Source organism: Magnolia sinica, chromosome 2 (assembly GCF_029962835.1).
Source record: "Magnolia sinica isolate HGM2019 chromosome 2, MsV1, whole genome shotgun sequence".
NCBI lineage: Eukaryota > Viridiplantae > Streptophyta > Magnoliopsida > Magnoliales > Magnoliaceae > Magnolia > Magnolia sinica.
In genome coordinates this window covers 96,261,793-96,275,402 of record NC_080574.1, presented here as the reverse complement: position 1 = coordinate 96,275,402, position 13,610 = coordinate 96,261,793, and the positions used below count along the sequence as shown (strand labels likewise).

The 13,610-nt window shown below is 39.7% G+C and overlaps 1 non-coding gene across 1 annotated transcript; it reads left to right on the top strand.

Moving 5' to 3' along the window:
* Positions 1-13,281: 13,281 nt before the first annotated feature.
* Positions 13,282-13,388, top strand: LOC131238167 (small nucleolar RNA R71). Its single transcript, XR_009167577.1, has one exon. It is a non-coding gene; the product is annotated as a small nucleolar RNA R71 (small nucleolar RNA).
* Positions 13,389-13,610: the final 222 nt, after the last annotated feature.

The window sequence follows — 13,610 nt, the reverse complement described above, 5'->3', positions numbered from 1 at the left end:
ACCAGTCGTAGACTAGTCGTAGACACCCTACGACCAGTCGTAGAACAGTTTTATCCGATCGCGCTCAAAAATTCAAAAATATATTTCTCCTACGACCAGTCGTAGTGTCCTCAGGACTAGTCGTAGCCGAGTTTCTACAATTATAAATAGAGCACGAATTTCAGAGTTTCATAACTCAATTCAAGTAAAATCAAGAGATCACTCTGAGATAAGTTTGTGGTCCTTTTAAGCTACTTTGTGCATAATTTATATTCTCTTTCGTTAGCTTTATTAATTTGATTTTGTTTCTACATTTCAATCTTAATTAAAAAGAGAAATTATGATGTTCCTTCTTCTTAGAATCAAAATCAAATATAGCTAGTGCAACTAGTTTAATTTAAAATCAATTAGAACCTAGAACCATTTTAAAGTGAGTATTGGACTTTGAACTTCTACATTCGATCTTCTACTCCGATTGGTTCTTCCGGGCTGCAACAAAAGGAGAAATTCAGGTATTTTACATTTATATAAATTTTTATTTTGGTTTTATTTGAGATTAAGCCAGAAAAATCTCATTGTGTTGGTCATCTAAGGAGAGCCAGAAAACTTAGAAGTGAGGGTTTTTGAATTGTGTAAGCCCTTTTCTAAAAAGATACAATTGTGAAGGTTTTAGGTGAACCTGTGAAAACCTATTTTGATAGTGAGCATTAATATCCCCTGTGTGAGGATATTAGGAGTGAAGTAGTAATCTGTGTGGCTATTTTTTAACAGTTGGTGTACACACAGGCGAACCACTATAACTCTTTGTGTTTTGTGGATGTGTGATTTATATTCTCTATCTTTGATCATTTAGATTTGTGGGATGTATATGTGAATGTGAATGTTATAATATTTACATTTCAAGCATTGTGGAGAATGTTGTAATAGTTTAGAATTTATTTCTTGTTATTTCATTTGTTTCCTTTCTTTTTGAGTTTTTGATATTCAATTTGTTCTAAAAATAAGGTTGCCCTGCCATAAACCTTTAGTTTTTATGGTGTAAGGTTGCCCTTAGAACAACATTCATATCAATCTCTTTTTGAGGTTGTTTTACATTCCAATATAGTGATTTATTAATAGTGCTACCTTTTATTCATTTATATTCCGCTGTTATTATTTAAATTTGACATTGTCCTATTCACCCCCCCTCTAGGACATATAGCTTGACCATTTTAGCTATCGACGAGTCGGGCCCGATATTGGCAGGTGGATAGTGAGGTCTCTTCCCCTTACCCAGTTGCGCACTTATATGGGGCAGAAAGCTGGTGTTAAGTGTATTGGACCCTGGTGATATTCTAGAGATGAGTTCTACTGATATGTGGATCCATCTGAGGACTGATGTGCTTGTGATTGCACCTTGCATATGACATTGGTCATGTAGGCCTTGCATCGAATAGCCTCAGTATGACCGACAGCATTCATGCCTTGCATTGCATGGCCTTGGTATGGCTGACAGCATTCATGCCTTGCATTGCATAGCCTTGGTATGGCCGATAGCATTCATGCCTTGCATCGCATAGCCTTGGTACGGCTGATAGTATTCATGGACTTACCAGCATGTTTCTGCATTACTCTTATATTGCATACTTGGCATATACCTAGTACACACTTACACCACCCTCTAAGCTTTCTATAAGCTTATGCACGATCGTTACGTGCAGGTGACGCTAGGACACCGCAGCAACATTGAGATTGGAGCATGCAGCTATCTTCTAGAGCTTTTGATATTGATATTGTATTTCCTTTATGCATTATACCTAAAAAAATTTATCATAGTGGATTTTGTGATGGAGTTCTTGTTTTTGTTTGTGGGTTATGCATATAGTTATGCTTATTATGAAATAAATTTATATTGAAAATTCTCCTTGTAGGATCCCAAGATCGGAACCCGGTCTATGGGTGCCAGGAGCCGAGAATGGGGTACTACAGAGGTTGTTTGTACCATATTCAGTAATAAAGAATTTTATGAGCCCGGTCTCCGAGTTTGGAGCGTGACAAGAGTTGATATCAGAGCATAACTTAGGAATAACTCAGGACAACATCATATATCTGCTATGAGCTTAGGACGATTAGGTCCCAAATGGGTAACCCTCTAATTTAGTTCCCTAACATTTGAGCCTTTGAGGGTTCTCAAGGCTGATAGGCGCCTTGGTTCTTTTTTGTAGACCATGCCGCCTAAGCAAGGCACCCAAACGACCCGAGCGACTCCCACTCCACCACCTGCAGTTCTTGTTCCCCCACTTGAGCCTCCTGTTCTCGTGCCTGACACTCCTGCAGATCCTCCGCCTCCATCCGAGACCAGCGCAGCCCCTACCATATCAGTTAGTGCCGACCAGTTACAGCAAATGCTCCAAGCTGTGACCGCAGCCTTCCATGGGAAGGGCAAACGTCTCGCTGAGACCCTAGAGTAGGCAGAGCAGGAGCGCACGAGCACCCTGTTGCAAGATTTTCTTCAGCTCGATCCCTTGCGATTCCAGGGAGAGCCCGATCCATCGTTGACAGAGAGATGGCGCTCCCAGGTGGAGAAGATGTTTGAGACCATGAGATGTATGACCCAGCAGTGGGTCCCATTAGCATTGTATATACCATTGGTGGGCCTCCGTCGCCCATGCTGCAAGGCCTGATTTCTTTTTGACATGGGAGGACTTCGTGGACCAGTTTGACTGGCAGTATTTTTCCGACCACTGTTCACTACCCCAAGTATAGGGTTACGATGTAGTAATAATCTCGGTAAAACCGAGGTCGAATCCACAGGGACTGAACCTTGTAAATAATCTGAAAGTAATCAGAACTAGAACTAGAAGAAGATGTAATCTAAATCAAGGAATTTTAAGAGAAATAATGGTGAAATATTAGATTAAAACTTGTAAAATTCAAAGATGGGAAACTAGGGTTCCAAGGATCCAATTGTAGTAATTGGGAAGTTATCTTGCATTGATTCAAGGACATAACTGGAATCAGAGTCATATCTTATCCAATTGGTAAGAAGAGATTTGCCAGATCTCTGAACTTCTCATGGATCTAATCATCAAAAGATGAGAGTGGTGAAGATTGGAAGTGATTCTATCACCAAACCATGCCCAGGAGACAAGGCAAACAACAAAAATATACCAAACCTGAAACCGATCATAAGAGAATTAAGAAGATTAGGAGGATTCCATCACCCAACCATGCCCATGAGACGATGGTGAACAAATGAATTGCCTAACTTCACAATCTCAATACATGAAAAGAAGATATCTCAAGCTATCGCAGATCTATTTTAATTTGAGTCACAATAAACCATTAAAAACTAAAAATATTCCTTCATAATCAAACTAGAATCCAAGAGAGTTCAATAAACATAAATCAAAGTATAGAAAAACACCCCATCATGCTACAAGCTTCACCTCTTAGCCCTAGCTAAGAGGTTTAGCTAACCATGAATATGATCAATTAAAAACTCTTAAAATCATCAAAAGAAAGAAGAAACTAAAGAAGAAAGGGAGAAGGAGGACTCCTCGTGCGCCGGCCACTCTCTCTCTCTCTCTCTCTCTCTCTCTCTCTCTCTCTCTCTCTCCTTCTTCACACCTCCACAGCTTCACACATCCCAAGCTGGTCATCTCCACGTCTTTCCCTTTTCTTTTTATAACCAACCGAGCAGCAAGGTCGGTCACCGACCTTATTTATGCAATCCACTACGCAAAAGAACCGGACTATTGTTCCTGTGCAAGAAAAACGGCTAAGCAGCTGCGTTTGATTAGATTTTGGGAAGTCTGATAATCCCAACTCCTGATTTGGCTCCATATTTGGGGTTGTGACCATCCTCTTCATCTTTTGGACGGTCCAGATTACCGATCTGACCGTGTCCATGATCGTACAACGGCCCACAGTGGCTGGTTTTCTCAGACGCAGGGCCTGCAAAATTTATCATGCTTTGATGATCGGTGGGCCCCTGATAAATGTTGGTGAGGAATCCACTCCGTCCATTGGATTCCTATATAAATTTCGGTTAGGAATGGCAGTTTAAGATTGGTTTTAGTGTGTTCCACGGATTTTCTATTTAGCTGTTCATCTTGCGTTTGAACTGTTGGGAACCCATCCTCATTGTTTCTTGGAATTTTTTCACCTAGACCTTGGTAAGATGGACCATGGGGTTCGAATGAATGGTCCGGATCAAATCTTCGAATCACGATGGTGGCCCACAAGGACCCAATCGCAATCCTCTGTTCGCGTTTTACGTTGTGCAACGGGAAGAAGGGAAGTTTTTTTCTAAATTTTTCGGTCAACGGTCTGTTAACCGGTCTGGCTAGTCTGGTGCACAGCGAGATTACATGCACCGTATGCACACTCACCCCAAGGTGGGTCCCATCATGATGTTTTTAGAGCATCTACACCATCCATTCACTTCTCTATTTAATTTGAGGGGTTGAGACCATTATCGACACGTATCCAGGTATCAAGTGGGCCCCAAATCGATGATTTATGGCAGATCTGTCTGTTGGGATACTTCTGCGAAGATCTAAGGGATGAATTTTGATTTGTACGGTTAATTTAGGGTCCTCAGGCTAGATATGAAGTTTCGAGCCAAACGGATGGTGGGAACCCTGTGATCTTGCATTCATGAGGATTTTCAAGCCTCTTTATCTTCAATCACTTGATTTTCTCGGATCTTTGGTGTGTGAATTCTTCGATCTCGGTCCTCTAAGATCCATCCCTTGCCTTGGTGATTCTGGAGCATTAAATCCATGCTTTTAATACCCTTTTCGATCCAAGCTCCTAAATTCACCTTGTAAAAAAAATATGATTAAAATAGGACGTTAAACAGTATCATGTTCGAAAAATCATGTTATAACTGGGGTCTAATATGCAATATTTGAACCTCAACACAATCCCCCACCAGTATTTTTGCAATATTTGACCCTCAACACAATCCCCAACCAACATTTTGCTAATCCTGAGCGAAGTATGCAAAAAATATTTTAAGAATTATGAGACAATTTCTATAAACCTGAGTAATTTTTGAAAAACAATCCAGTCAATAGAATTCTAAGATTCATGAATGTTGGGCATTACTTTCTCCTAGACTCATGCCCATGGTAAACTTCATGGTCAAGTTCAAAGTATTAATCCATCAATTAGAAAAATTTTAAATATTGAGTTCCATGGGTGTATAGTGTAACCCTGACTTATCACAATTAAAGGTCCAATTCTCAATTATCATGATATCATTGGTAACCAACAAGAGCATTCCGGATAACCAAACCTAAACCAAAACTTGCCTTACAGTTCCTCCTTTTTATTCTTCCAGCTTTTGATTTATTTTTTTTTCCATCGATGGCTTCACGCTATGTCAACCTTTTTAAAGATCTTTAATAGGTAGCCATTTTGAACACAATTATTTTTTAGCTGAGTATTCTTTTTTTTTTTCAGTGAACATGATGGACAAATTCCCCAGGTTGGTTCCTTCCATGCTTAGTGGTTACCAGGTTAATAATTCAATATCGAACTGAAACCTTAATGTGTAAGCTAGATGTGACATGTTAAATCATGACTCAATCAATGTTTAAAACTTCTAATCATGGACTACTAATTTAAATTTTAACTATGAAATATAACAGATAGTTGAATCTAAGAGTCATAAATTACCAACATTACGTATCTTATACTTCTAAATCAAAGATGACCTTCAAAATCACTTCGAATTCACAAGAATTTCCAAAAAAAAAATTAAATATTTTCACAATTTTTACTCAAGACCAAGAAAATACTGATTAGGTAACCTAATCTCCCATCCCCAACCTAAAATCTACATTGTCTTCAATGTAAAAGATATAAGCATGCAATGCACATGAGACAACGAAAGTGAAGGAGAAGTGATGGAAAGATAGTACCTGATGAAGGGATTGAACGGCTTTTTCCAAAGAGATCTCAGCGTGAAGGTGGCTCGACATAAGAGTTTTAAACCAACAAAACAAACTACCTAGAACAACTGGAAAGAAAACTATCTTAACAGCATAAAGCTGACTATCTTAGAATGATAAGAAGCAAACTACTCCTAAACTAGGAAAATAAGGGAAAAGCTACTTAGTCATCCCACAAGGTTCTTCTTCCGGCTAATATCTTGATAAATTTCTCAATAGGTTTCTCAACAAGATCATCCAAAAGCCCTTTTTGCAGTAGGCTTGGATGCCCTGGAGCATGAATTTTCAGAGAAATCTATAGACCTTAGCATAAAATTGTCATTGAATCGCTTGAGGTATCCAAAGTATATATGATTCACCTGTGATAGAAAGAGTTTCAATGTTAGTACTCCATTGTGAATCAGAGACTACAAGTAGATAGAATTCAGAAAAATTCTCAGCAGATGATGTAGTCTCAACACATTCCGAAGTTTCAGTCTCCGATTCAATTTTCAGCTCCTCCTCCTTTAATGGTAGACATTCAAGATCTGGGAAAGGAGGGGCTGCAGAATAAGGGTTCTCTCAGTCCGTGATAATTGCCAAGATATTGTCTTGCAAGGCATTCACTATGTCTTTTATCATGAGATCATTTGAATCTGCAAACTGTGCTAAGCAATCGTCCAAAGAGTTGAGAAATTCAGATGAGAGTAACTTATTTTCATCATTAAAGTTTTTGATGATCTACCCAAGGATTCCATCATCTCTGGAAGTGGATGGAGGCATGCTCTCTTACTCTTGCCCTGCACAAACAGATTGAAAATCAATAAGGGAAGCATTAATGTGAACACTCTGTTCATTGAAGCTACTCAGTAGAGTTATTGAATCGTCTAAAGTATATAGCTTAGATGGTGGCCTCAACTGGGTGGTTTCAAATTCAAGAGTCATATCGAGCAATTCATCCCTCTCCTGAATCATATCATCATTCAATTCAGGGGAGTGGTCCAAACATGTCTCACAAGAGTTAGAAGGGTCAGTTGTAAGGGGCTCATCTGCCACATTTAAATTAAACATGCCAGATGAGTGGAGTAGATCCTTATGACCAATCACTTCGTGTACTTCTCAATCACTGACTTGGACCAAACTTGAGATTGATTCCATGAGAATTTAGGCTAAACATTCATGATCACCATCCTAATATTCATCATCGTCTAATTCCGTGCAGTGCACACTTGGGATGAGATCACATTCCTCACATTCCTCACATTCTATTATTAGATTGGGTTGAGGTTTGAATAAACTAACCTCTTCCTCATTATCAAATGTGTCATGTGAGTGAGGTGTGTCAGAATCATTATATTTGAAAGACACCCACATCTCTTGATCATTCCTTTGGACTATCATCGAGATTGACTCATCGTGGAATTGAACCATATGCTCATTAACACAATCCAACTCTTCATTCCAAATTCTAGAGTTCTCCAAAAAGCGAGTTAGGGTCACTTTCCTCGCATTGTATTTCTGGACTGAGTTTAGGCTGGGGTGAACTAGCCTCCACTATCTTATCAATGCGCAAATTAAGCGCTTCCAATGTTTTTCTAATTTCTGCAAGATAGTCTATGTGACTCTAATGTGAATTCTCTTATATCATTTTAAGTTAGATCTCAAATATAGGAGATCCAAGAGAATAATCATTATAATATGTTGTTGGTTCATCTTTTCAATTTTGATGTGTCCACTAATCATAGTCATACGGATCATAGGTGGGAGAATATGATGGTTGTTGATACATATTATCACCCATAATATAATCTCTCATCATGCATCGCTGAAAAGTAGCAGGGGCATTACATAATCCGAATGGCATCCTTCGGTAAGTAAAGGTATTGCAAGGACATGTAAACGCGGTCTTTTCCTAATCTTTAGGGGCTTCTTTATCTGGTTGTAGCTCAAATACCCGTTAAGGAAACAGTAATAGGAATGACCAGCTAGCCTTTCCAAGATTTGACCAATGAAGGGCAAAGGAAAGTGGTCCTTCCTTATGACATTATTCAACTTCCTGTAATCAATACACATTCTCCAACTAATAGTAACTCTAGTTGGCACGAGTTCATTATTGGCATTGGTTATGATGGTGATTCCAGATTCTTAGGAACCACCTGAGTTGGAGTCACCCACTGACTATCAGATATTGGCTATATGATACCCATATCCAATAGTTTAAGAACCTCGACTTTTACCACTTCATGTTTGGATTTAGTCTACGTCGTAATTGTTGAGAGGTCTTCGCATTATCCTCAAGATAAATGCAGTGAATACAAATCAAAGGGTCAATTCCCTTTAGGTCCGTAATCATCCATCCAAGGGTTCCTGTAACGCCCTGAAATTCGAGGGTCGAGCATAACTCAGCTCCCGAGTTCCAAAACATCACTTATGCAACATATTTAATAATGGATGTATGTTGTCTGTATTAGTGCATAAAACATGGAATAGATTAAGCCAAAGCACAGATATAATTCAGGGATAAGTGAAGAAAGCAAGCGGAAGACTTATAGGGAAGTACATATACATACCAGGTTGTTCTGACAAGTGTTACTATCAAAATTACAAGTATTATATTATATCATTTAATTTCCCAAAAGAAATTCCAGCATCCCGCGCTTCAGAACGAGGCTCACTAGAACCCATCTGAAAACTGCATAAAAGAGAAAGCAGCCTCATCATCATCCATCTCCCGCTCTGCCTCAGAGGTTGCCTCAACATCTGCAACATCATCAGCTAAGACAGAGTCTGGTGGGTGTTTAACACCACCCCAGAACGTGGGAGTGAGTGATCAACTCAGTGGAACAATAAAGCACAGGTTAACATGTTATCAGTTCAATCAAGTAGTAATGATAAAGCAGAACAATTAAACATGTCCTAAGTACTCTTGTTAATGCAGGGATGTATGCAGAATGATGCGTGCCCTCACGCGTACACCCTCAGCGTCTTCATCTTACGTTACGCATGACACCACCTCAAAGTGCGCCACATTTACAAAGCACATGCAAATGCGGTGCATGAACATGATTACCAAGTTGTTATTAGTCCTTTTCATACAGCAGGATTGGGAAGCTAAGATACCTTCCTCATATCACCATCCAAACAGTGATCCATTCTAGGGTCGTCAGTCTTAGATATCTCATACGATCATATAGTTTGAGGTCGTTGTAAAGGGCTCGTCACCAATCAATGCACGCCTGTCATACCCTTGTTACTACACTAAGGCTCATCACCTCAATGTAGTATCCAGATATGCTCGAGGTCACTATAGAGGGCTCGTCACCAATCAATATAGGCCGACAGTGCGAATATAGTGTCCCATACCACCATAATTGGCTCACGAGTTTAGTTGCTCACTGGTCACTACGGGGAGGCTCGTCACCCCAGCGTAGGCCGACAGCTCGACCACGGTGTCCCATACCACCATGTCCGGCTCATGAGTCTTAACGGATCAAGGTACCATGGTTAATAGGATTTCATTGGTGAGTTCAGTACCCTAGATTCAAACAGTAGCGTCCATACATGGTGAACATACATCGGACAATCGGGTTACTTGAGGAACTCGACTAGCATGAGCGTACGTTGGGTTGAACGACATAGAGTGCGTAAACACTCCGCGTGGCCAAACCACTGCCGACAACTCTAATACGACTCGGGTTCGTCTAATACATCCTACGTGGCGAAAGCAACCTCAGCCACGATCTTAAGGTCGATTTCCGATTTCCTGGACTAATGCATAGTCCCACACACATTACACTACAACAGATAATCGTATTGAATGTAAAACAGTAAAGGAACAACAACTCGAATCATGCGGTACATAAGCATTTGAAGAATATCAACTTAACATAAATGTAAGCATAAGCAATGCTTGAAATTAAACAACAAGGAATGTAACTTGCAAGAAGGAAATCATACACACTAGTGGGAGAGTTGAGGATCGCTTCTCAATGCCTATACTAGGTTGATATATCACACTTTAGATCATTCAGACATTTCTACAAACACTTAGAATACATAATACAACATACATGACGTATGTTGAAATACACACCACACCTTTGGACAATTCCCTTTTACCAAGGAGTTGTCGTACATACAATAAGCATAAGTACACGATAAATAAACATGGCAATCACAAGTTCATATTTTATACGCATACGGTACTTTATACATACACATAGAATACACAAATCTCAATGTAACACATGCATATCAGGAACGCAATCATAAACATAACATTTGGCATGTGAAATATCATCCATAGCAGGAATAAACCATTAACTGACATTAAAAGCCTTGAAAACCATAACCTATACACTTAAAGTCCACACCTTAAGCCAGAAAAGAACACCGAACTGATTTCAGACGATATGTCTTCGTCAACGGCGACAAGATAACCTAAGACAAGAATAGAAATGAGATACAACAACACCAAGACTATTCTAAGCTCTAACACAGATTAGGGTTAGGTTAACTTACCCAAAGATGAACTCAGAATCGTCAGAATAACGATTCAAAGTGAAGGTTCAAGGATGAAGAAGAACAGGGAAGAATCTAAGATGATTCACCAACTTCTCTCTCACTTTCTCTCTCTTTTCCTTTCTCTTTCTTAAGTAGGGTTAGGAAATTCGTATGGAAAAGAGAGCTAGGGTTTTAAGGACTATAAATAGGCCTAACATTGATGAAAATAACCCCAGGACCAAGGTATACTTAGGGTATAACCAAAACCAGCTTCTCACGATCCAACGAAGCACTTCCGGTGGGCCAATTACCACGAAAGGTCGGACTTAAGCTCACTGACCATGGATCTAGGTCAAGCTAAGTTTTCGTACCAAACAGATTTTCAAATCAGTCGTGGCAGACCACACTCAATTCAACGGTCACTGAATCTCGATCAGGTCCACAAGCACAAGGACATGCCTGGGCCACCTTCCCTGATCAGAGGGTGAAATTGGGTCAGAATCCAAAGGTCAGATTGCTTAAAATCATCGCGCAAGCGACACGACTCAGATTTCATAAAAGCTTAATAAATTTCCAACCGTTCTCACACTCTTCACTCCAGACTCAATCAAATCGACCCAGAACATCATCTGGACTTGATTTTCGAGGTGATGGTCAAGTCCAACATGGTGACCGCAACAGCCTAAGATCATTGCTATCGGACTTTCGACGCGCGGTCCAGGTCCGATCCAGAACTTCAAAAAAATTTCCAGAACAACTGGATTTAGCGATGGATCCCAGATTTCAGAGTAACATAGCGCTAACTAATCTACAAGTTTTGAGTCATGCAAATCCAATTTAAAGTGATTGATGCAGATTTCACAAGCAATCGAGTATAGCGCTAATTACCCCAAAAGCAACTACTAGGGAAAGAATAGCACAAAATTTTCAGGGTCATTACAGTTCCCTTATGCTCAATGAGAGTAGATATGAGTATACTCTCCTGTTCTCACTCTAGGTGAGAAGAAATCACCACCAGGTATGTCTCATCTTAACCTAAATAAACATATTTCAAATCAGAGGGTAAAGGTTTAAGGTCAAGCTTTGGTGCCTTGAGGTTAAACGGAAGAGGCACTTCTTCAGTTTGGGGCAATTCTTCAAATTGTGGCCTCCATCAGTTAACTTTAAGTACCAAAGTAGTATCAAGCATGGCAACCATCTCCCTGATCATGTCATCATTAAAATCATGGGAGTGGGCCAGGCACGTCTCTAAAGGGTCAGAGGATAAGGTCAGAGGCATTTTATCTTCCACAAAAGAGTCAATCATGTAAATGTCATGAAAATCGTCATCATCCTCTAACCGTCTGCCTGTATTGAAAAAGATGTTCAACTTCAATGTCATATTCCCAAAAGATATACTCATGACTCCATTCCTGCAATTAATGATTGAGTTTGAAGTGGCAAGGAATGGACGACCAAGAATGACGGGAATCTAAGTGCTCATGTTACTGATGGGTTCTATATCTAGGACGATAAAATCCATAGGGTAGTAGAATCTGTCAACTTGGACCAACACATCCTCAATTATCCCTCTCGGTACACGAACAGAGCGAATAATAAGTTATAATATGGTTAAGGTGGGTTTTAATTCACCCAAACCTAACTATTTATACACTGAGTAGGGAATCAGATTTACGCTCGCTCCTTAGTCAAGAAGTGCATGCTCAATTTGGTAGTTCCCGATTACACAAGGTACAGTTGGGCTACCGGGATCTTTGAATTTCTGTGGCACATCTTGCTTTAGGATGACACTCACTTTCTCAGTCAAGAAGATTTTCTTTTAAATACTTTACTATCTTTTGGTCGTACACAAGTCTTTCAGGAATTTGGCATATGAAGGTATTTATTTTACGGCATCAAGTAGAGGAATATTGACCTTCACTTCTTTCAACACCTCTAGAATGTCCTAAGAGTTAGAGAGAGGTTTTGGTGCAACAACCATTGGGAAAATGAAGCAATCGGCTTCCCTTGAGGTTCCGGTTCTAATTCTTGTAGAGAATGGCTAGATTCATCATCTTTGTCCTCTTCCAGTTCCTTACGCTTTTCAGCCCTAACTGGAATGGTTTTGTCAATGGTCTTCCCATTCCTGAGAGTGGTGATAGATTTAGCTTGCTCCATCTGATTTGAAGAGCTTAGATCACTTTTCTCATATTATGGTTTACGATTGGGGAGAGGTTGAGCAGGAAGCATCCCCTTTTCTATAACCGTCATATGTGAATCCATCTTTTGCATAAAATTTATAAGTTCTCATATTACTTGAGTAAGCTCTTGTGAGGAATTTTAAACCGGTTCTTCTCGAGGTTTCCCTTAGTTTGGATTTTGATTGAAAAAACCTTGAGGGGTAGCAGTTTGTCCATTCCTCCAACTGAAGTTTAGATGATTTCTCCAACCAGGATTGTATGTATTAGAGGTAGGTCCATTGAAAGGTCTTTGGTAATTGTTCACGGCATTGGATTGCTCATTCAACACCTCTTGAAAAGTAGGTTTTGTTAGACAATTTTCAATTGTGTGAACGTAGCAAGCATAAATACTACAAACAATTTCCTTATCCTTATCCTTCTTTAATCCCATGGCCTTGAGTCTCCTGGTGAGATAAGCCATTTTAGCAGTGATATCATCATCCTCTTTCACGAGATACACTCCACCCCTCTCCTTAGATTGAGTCAGCCTAGACATGGTGCTTGGTTTTGGTATGTGTCCCATGATTGTTCATTTTCAGCGAGTCTATCCAACATCGACATTTTTATTCATAAATTCCCCATTGCACATTGTCTCGACCAATTGGCGCATGAAAGATGTCAGACCATCATAAAAGAAGTGTGTAATGCACCATGTTTCAAATCCATGTTGTAGGCATGAACTGACAAGATCCTTGAACCGCTCCCAACATTAGAAGAATGTTTCATCCTTCTTTTGGGCGAAGTTCATGATTGACTTTCTAAGGATATTCGTTTTATGATGTGAAAAAAGTTTCTTTATGAACTCCCTTATCATATCATTCCATGTGCCAATAGATCGAGGACGTAGTGAATGCAACCACGTCTTAGCTTTCTCTTTCAAAGAAAAGGGAAAGAGTTTCAACCTGATCGTGTCATCAGACACGTTAGGAAAGTATAAAGTGAATATGATCTCATCAAACTCTTTCAGGTGTAAGTATAGATCTTCTGA